The sequence below is a fragment of the Leptopilina heterotoma genome, unplaced genomic scaffold, assembly GCF_015476425.1.
Source record: "Leptopilina heterotoma isolate Lh14 unplaced genomic scaffold, ASM1547642v1 Lhet_61, whole genome shotgun sequence".
Taxonomy (NCBI): Eukaryota; Metazoa; Arthropoda; class Insecta; order Hymenoptera; family Figitidae; genus Leptopilina; species Leptopilina heterotoma.
The window spans coordinates 506,611-514,019 of NW_025111142.1; positions in this window are offsets into that span (position 1 = coordinate 506,611).

Below are 7,409 nucleotides of genomic sequence, written 5' to 3' on the forward strand. Positions count from 1 at the left end.
AATTAACCTCAAAGAGCTATAAACTACAAGTGAAAGGAATGTTCCTAAAAATTGGCGATATTTTTAAAAATCATCAATGTCCGGGAAAAATAAAATTCATTGAAATCTTTTCTTTGGATAAAATTATCATTGATGAAGATTTAATTTTAGTTGGTGAGGAAATGCAAGTTAATATAATTGCACCAGTTTGGGAAATTCTTTTGAATCGAACTATAAATTTGGATGGGGCGCCTGGAGATAATAGTTGGATACATTGGGTGAGTAAATTTTTGATTTATTAATGTTAAAACAGGATTAAAAATTTAATTTTTTCCCTGATTTCCAAACTTTTTCCTGACTGATTCATTTTTTCTATGAACCTAAAGAATATTCTGATTCACTCTAAAAATTATTAGATACTCAAAAAAATTCAATTTTACATTTCAATTATTCGTAAATTCTTCAATTAAATAAAACTATAAATATAAATTAGAAAATTAAAATCTTGAAATAATTTTTAAAAAAATTTCGATGAAGCTTTTTGAAAAAAAAATTAGTTCCATACCTAGAGAAGTTTCAATTGAAAAATTCAAATTTTCAAAAGATTTTAATTTGAAATCTTTACAAAATTCAATTATTTCTATAAAATATTGCAATTTTTAGTAACTTCTCCAAAAATTCAATTATTATCTACAACTTGAATTGAAATTAATTTTTAAATCAATTTTTATTAGAAAACTCTACAAGAATTCAATTATAAATAATTTTTACAACAAATTTTTAAATAATTGAATTTCTTCGACGAATTTTAATAAAATTTTTAAGAATAATTATATTTTTGGAAAAATTTGATTAAAATTGTATTAAAAATAATTGAAATTCTGCAATGAGTTTTATTATTTTATATGAAAATTGTAATTGAATTATTGACAAGAAATTTATAAAAAAAAGTTTTAAATAATTTATTTTTTTCGAAAAAATATATGCAAATTCTATTTTTAATAATTGAATTCTTGTGAAATTTTGATTATTTTTAAAAAATAATTGAATATTCGTGTATAGAACTTTGTCAAAATATTGTTCTTAAACAATTGAATTCTTCTGAGAAATTTAATTCAAATAATAAATATATACAAATTATTGAAAATAAGAATTATTATTATTTTTGAAAATAATTGAATTTTGTGAAAGAATTTTGATATTTTTTATAAAGATAATTGAAATGTTGACAATTTTTTTTAGATTTTTTTAAAATAATTGAAAATTTCTGCGCAGAATTTTTTATTAATATTGAAAATAATTGAATTCTTGTGATAAATATTGTTATTTATAAAAATAATTGACAAATTTTTAAATAATTGAATTCTTTTTTTTGAAAAATTCGGTTAAAATTGTATTTAAAATAATTGAAATTCTGCAATGAGTTTTATTATTTATAAAAATAATTGAATTATTGGGAAGAATTTTATAAAAAAGTTTCAAACAATTGACTTTTTTCAAAAAAATTCATGCAAATTCTATTTTTAATAATTGAATTTTTGTGAAATTTTCATTACCTATTTTCAGTATTTTAAAAAATAAATGAATATTCGTGTTGAATTTTGTCAAAATTGTTTTCAAATAATTGAATTCTTTTGGGAAATTTTATTAAAATAATAAATTATTGAATTAAAAATTTTTCAAAATAATTGAAATTTTGCAATGAATTTTATTAAAATTTTTGAAAATATTTGAATTTTGTCAAAGAATTTTGCTATTTTTTTGACAAAGATAATTGAAATGTTGACCATTTTTTTTTTAGATTTTTTGAAAATAATTAAAAATTTCTCCAAAGAATTTTATTAATATTAAAAATAATTGAATTCTTGTGATAAATATTGTTATTTATAAAAATAATTGAAATTTTGCAATGAATTTTATTTAAATTTTTTGAAAATAATTGAATTTTATTATTTTTGAAAATCATTGGATTTTGCAATCAAGTTTTGCAATGAATTCCTGAAAATAATTTAATTTTGCTATTCATTTATAAAGATAATTGAAATGTTGGTATTTTTTTTTTTTAGATTTTTTTGAAAATAATTGAATTTCTCTCAAGAATTTTATTAATATTGAAAATAATTGAATTCTTGTGATAAATATTGTTATTTATGAAAATAATTGAATTTTACAATGAATTTTATAAAAATTCCTATATGTATGAATATAATTGAATTTCGGCAAAGAATTTTTCTATTTATGAAGATAATTGAAATGTTGAGGAGAATTTTTTTTTTAATTTTTGAAAATAATTGAATTTTTTGGATGAATTTTGAATATTCATTAAGATGGTTGAATTCATTCATAGAATTGCGGTAAAATTTTAAAAATTGAAACTAATTTCAACAGAATTAAAATTAAATTTTTTTTTTATTTTTTTTTTTACTTCATTAAATGATTTATAAATAATAACTTTATAGCAGTCCTTCAATAGAATTAAGTTATTTAAAATAAATTAGTGTCAGAAATAGAAAAAAATTCAAGGTATTTTTTAGAATTCGTGGTTAATTTCATAGTTTATGAGGCAAACAGAAAGACACAAAAATTTAGAATTTTCTTATACTTAAATTCTAAACATTTAATTTTTTTTATTTTTTACGATCAAAAGAATTAAAAAGTTTTTAACATCTTTTCACTAATTACGAATTGACCGATCAACACATTTAACATCTTTTATTTTTAATTTTTATGCTTTATATAAAAAAAAAAAAAAAAAAAAAAAAAAAAAAATTAATCTCTTATTTTAAAATTTGCAGAAAAGAAGCGCCAATCTACTTGGAACAGACGACTTCCCAGGATTTCCCGGCGAACCAGGTGGAACATTTTTCGCAATTATTGGAACAGCAAATGGAGGGAAAAATTTGCAAATATCAACTAATGGCGGAAAAGGTGGTAATGGTGAATCTGGAACTTATGGCGAAATACGAGACAACGTAGAATTTATATGTTTTGGTAATGGTGGTTCAGGTGGACCTGGAGGTATTCACGGAGTACTTGAAGTATTTTCTTTGAATAATCACATCACTGAAGTACAATTATCATCAAACAATGGAACAATAGGCGATGAAGGAGAAGGTGGATACCATAATGTTTGGGAAGCTCTAAAAGTAATGACCATGAGGGAAAAAGAACCCAACGAAATTTGTATGCGTCAATCAACCGTTGGACCTCTACAACCAAAGAAATCAATCATTTTGGAAACTTTCGATAAATCCCTAAAGAGATATAAAAAATTCCTTCTCAATGCAATGATAAAATACAAAAGTAGATTGTACGCAAATTTTTACATCGACTTGGCGAACAATAACAAAATTCCAAATGACTACGACATTTTACTTTTAATCGATGAATTGATAATTTTAGAAAATTACTATTCCTTCGAAACTAATAAAACGATAACATTACTTTTGTTAAAGGCCTGGAATAACAAATTTCGGGAATACTTTCTACAAAAATTAAACGAGGGTGAAAATAGAACGGTTCATACTAAAGTATTTCTAAGTTTGGACACTATGATCTCTAGGAAAATACAAAAACTCGAGAATAAATTCTACGATAATTCCGTTTTGTTGATTGAACCATATTTAGAGGCTTGTATTCTGGATAGTAAGAAATTGAGGGATGTGGAAATTTTAGTTGACATGAAAACTATCACTCAACGATACACTGCTGAGTTTGAAGAAGAAATTAAGAATGCAAATGAATTACTTTCAGGGGAACTTGAAACTTATTTGACAAATACAATCGGTACGCTAAACACTTCGATTCAACAATTAGTCGAGGAAATCGATCAAATGATAAAGATGAAGAAACTCGAAAATGAAAAATTAAAAGATATGAAGACAAAAATGAGAATAAAATTGGGTCTAAAGATATACTTTGGAATTCTTCAATTTGTTTTTCTAGCCCTAGCGTTTATAAATCCGGGTTTTGCGATAGTAGGCTCTGCATTGTCTGCTGGTTCAACTGTAGTCGATACGGTATTTTTGGATTCCAATGACTACTCATGTTTGTTAAATTCGGAATATGTGTCTTCTATCAGTTCGATGAGAAGTAATTATCAAAAGTTACGAAAGTTAAAAATCTCAAAGAAAATTCCTGAAAGAACACCGAAAAATTTAGCAACTATTGGTTCCGATGCGGTAGCTACGGGAATGGACAACCTTTCCAACCATAATTCCGCAACTGATGAAATTGATAACAACGTTAATGAAAATCTAGAAGACATAAAGAAACTAGAAGATTACAAAACAATGGTCTATGAAGATCTAATGCCAGCTATTGAACAAATGAACAAACAGATAACTACCAAAACAAATCAATTTTACAATTCATCACTAACATACCTTGAATTCGAAAAATGGCATATGGACGACTATCTATCGGATATTTCCAAGCAATTGGAACAGTGGACCGAAACATTCAACATTGATTCTAATGCCGTGGGGAAAATTCAAAAAGCCATCGATGCAACGATTCGTCTTCATACACTCATCAGAGAAATGAATCATAAAATCACAGGTGCACAATTTTTGGCGAATATAGCAAAAGTTCCGTACCAAGAAATAGGTACCAATATTCAAGACGAGGAGCTTAAAAATAGGGTTACAAACTTGATGCACATTCACTACGCCAACGATATTATTGACGAATACAAGAAATGGACGACGGCATTCAAACAATACACGTTTCCGTTCGTTAAGGAATATCCCGATATCACCGAACGGGAAACTTCACCAACAGTTGATCCACCGGAGAGGGCGAATATCATAGTTGAAAAATTGAAGTACCTTCTGCCATATTTAAACAAAAGGAAAGCGGAAGCACAATTTTCGACAACAATGGCAAAGTTTGGGGGTGACGGACCCCTACCACCATTCTACACTTGGAATAGCAGCAGACATTCCGTCGATATACAAGAAATTCTCCAGGGCAAAACTGTGAGTCTATTTGCAAACATAAATCATTTTCGGAATTTGAATGCGGTTAAATTTCGAGATATTAATATTTTGTTCACCTCGTCGAATGCAACTTTAAATGAAGAATTGAGGAACGATTTGTCCTCATTTTCTGTCAAACTGATTCACAATGGGGACTCGTATTATAGATGTAATAAAAGAGTGCAATTATTTCAGTCTGGGGTTTATAATTTTGGTATTAAGTTCTTCATGTCAAGGAGAAAACGGTTTAGTGATTATGGAAAGTTGGACTATGTTCTAAGCCCCTTCGCTACTTGGACGATTAGCCTATGGGATAACTTGGGCAAAGGGGATTTTAAACTCTTGTCTAAGTACGCGGGTAAAGTCGATATGGAATTGGTCGGAGATGGTGAATTTTTAAATCCGGATATAAATTGTTCACTAATTTAACTTATCAAGTATCAAATATTAAGATTTTTTTTTTAAATATTAAGAAATGATTTGTGACGCGCTTCCAAGAAAGGTACCTAAGAAGCAACAAATTTGAGGTTATGTTTTTAATTATTTGAATTTGAAACCAATTTTCATTGAATATTTTGAATATTATAAAGACTTGAAGATTAATATTTGATTCTCTTTCATTTCTACTCAAAAAATTAAAAACATAACCTCAATTTTGTTGCTTCTTAACCTTCTTAAGTACCTTTCTTCGGAGCGTGACGCACATTTAATGTAAATAAAAGTTTTGTAGAAATGCCTCTGTGATAATATTTTATTAATTTGTAATAAGTGTTCGAAGTGAAGAAAGCTACTTTAGAAATGAAGTAATACTGTCGTAAGAGTCGATTACTGTCTGACACTGCGGAATACTGGCAATATGCGTATTATATATAAGAACGATAAGAACAATAAAATATTTAATACTTACATCTTTTTTTATTCTGGTAAGAAACTGGTTCCTCCATTGGTTTCCGTTTGTTGGCCATAGATTCCTTCATTATTGCTTCTGAATTTCTGTACATTCTGTTTCTTACTAATAATTGATCAGATGTGTCATAACTGCCTCTGTAGGAATATGGTTGCCTTTCCATTTTTTTTTTTTTAATAGAATCGGTTCAATTCGTGTAAATACCAAACTGAAATAATAATAAAAAAAAATATATTTGAACCTTTCTTCAACATTTTATTTTGTTACATTAACATATGGATACAATTTTTAAAATAATCTCTAATTTGAAGGTTCTGCAACTTTAATAAAAATAATTTAATTCTTGCGAAGTATTTTATAAAATTTTTTAAATTATTAAAAAATAAAAATTATCTCTAATTTGAAGGTTCTGCAACTTTAATAAAAATAATTTAATTCTTGCGAAGTATTTTATAAAATTTTTTAAATTATTAAAAAATAAAAATTATCTCTAATTTGAAGGTTCTGCAACTATAATAAAAATAATTTAATTCTTGCGAAGTATTTTATAAAACTTTTTAAATTATTCATTTCTTTCGACTTATTTTTATGCAAATTCTAATTTACATATAATTGAAATTTTGAGAAATTTTTATTATTCATGAAAAAAATTGAATTCTTAAAACGAAGATTTTTACAAAAAAAAATTCTTAAATAATTGAATTCTGTTTGGAAATTATCTGAAAATAGTAAAAATATTGAAAATTATTGAATTGCGAAAAATTGTTGAAAATAATTAAATTTTACAAAAAAATCCTATTAAAATTTTTGAAAATAATTGAATTCCTAGAAAGCATTTTATTTTTTATAAAAATAATTGAATTCTTGAGAACGATTTTATTACCATTTTTTAAAATAATTGAATTTCCAAGAAGTAATTTATTAAAATGCCTCAAAATAATTGGTTTTTCGGGAATAATTTTGTTATTTATCTTTAATAATTTGAATTCATTCAAAGAATTATTTATGTAAATAATTGAATTCTTCGGAAGAATTTTATTAAAATCTAATTAAAAATAATTGAATTATTTCAAAAAAATTTAAATAAAATTGTATTTAAAACAATTGATTTCTTTCGAACAATTTTATTAAATTATTTGAAAAGAATTGAAATCTTGTGAAAAATTGTAATATTTTGGAAATAATTGAATTCTTTAGAAGAATTAAAAAAAAACATTTTTTTTAAATAATTGATTTTTTCGAGGTATTGAAATTAAATTTTTAAGAATAATTACATTTTTTTGGCAATTCATGTAAAATATTGTATTAAAAATAATTGAAATCCTGCAATGAATTTTATTAAAATTTTCAAAATTAATTGAATTCCTGAGAAGAATTTTATTATTTATGAAGGTAATTGAATTATTTTGAAAAATTTTATTAAAATGTTTAAAAATAATTGAATTTCAGTGAAAAATTTTGTTTTTTTTTTCAAAATAATTGAATTCATCATAAAAATTTTATAAACATTGTTTTAAATAATTAATTTTTTCGAAATATAATAA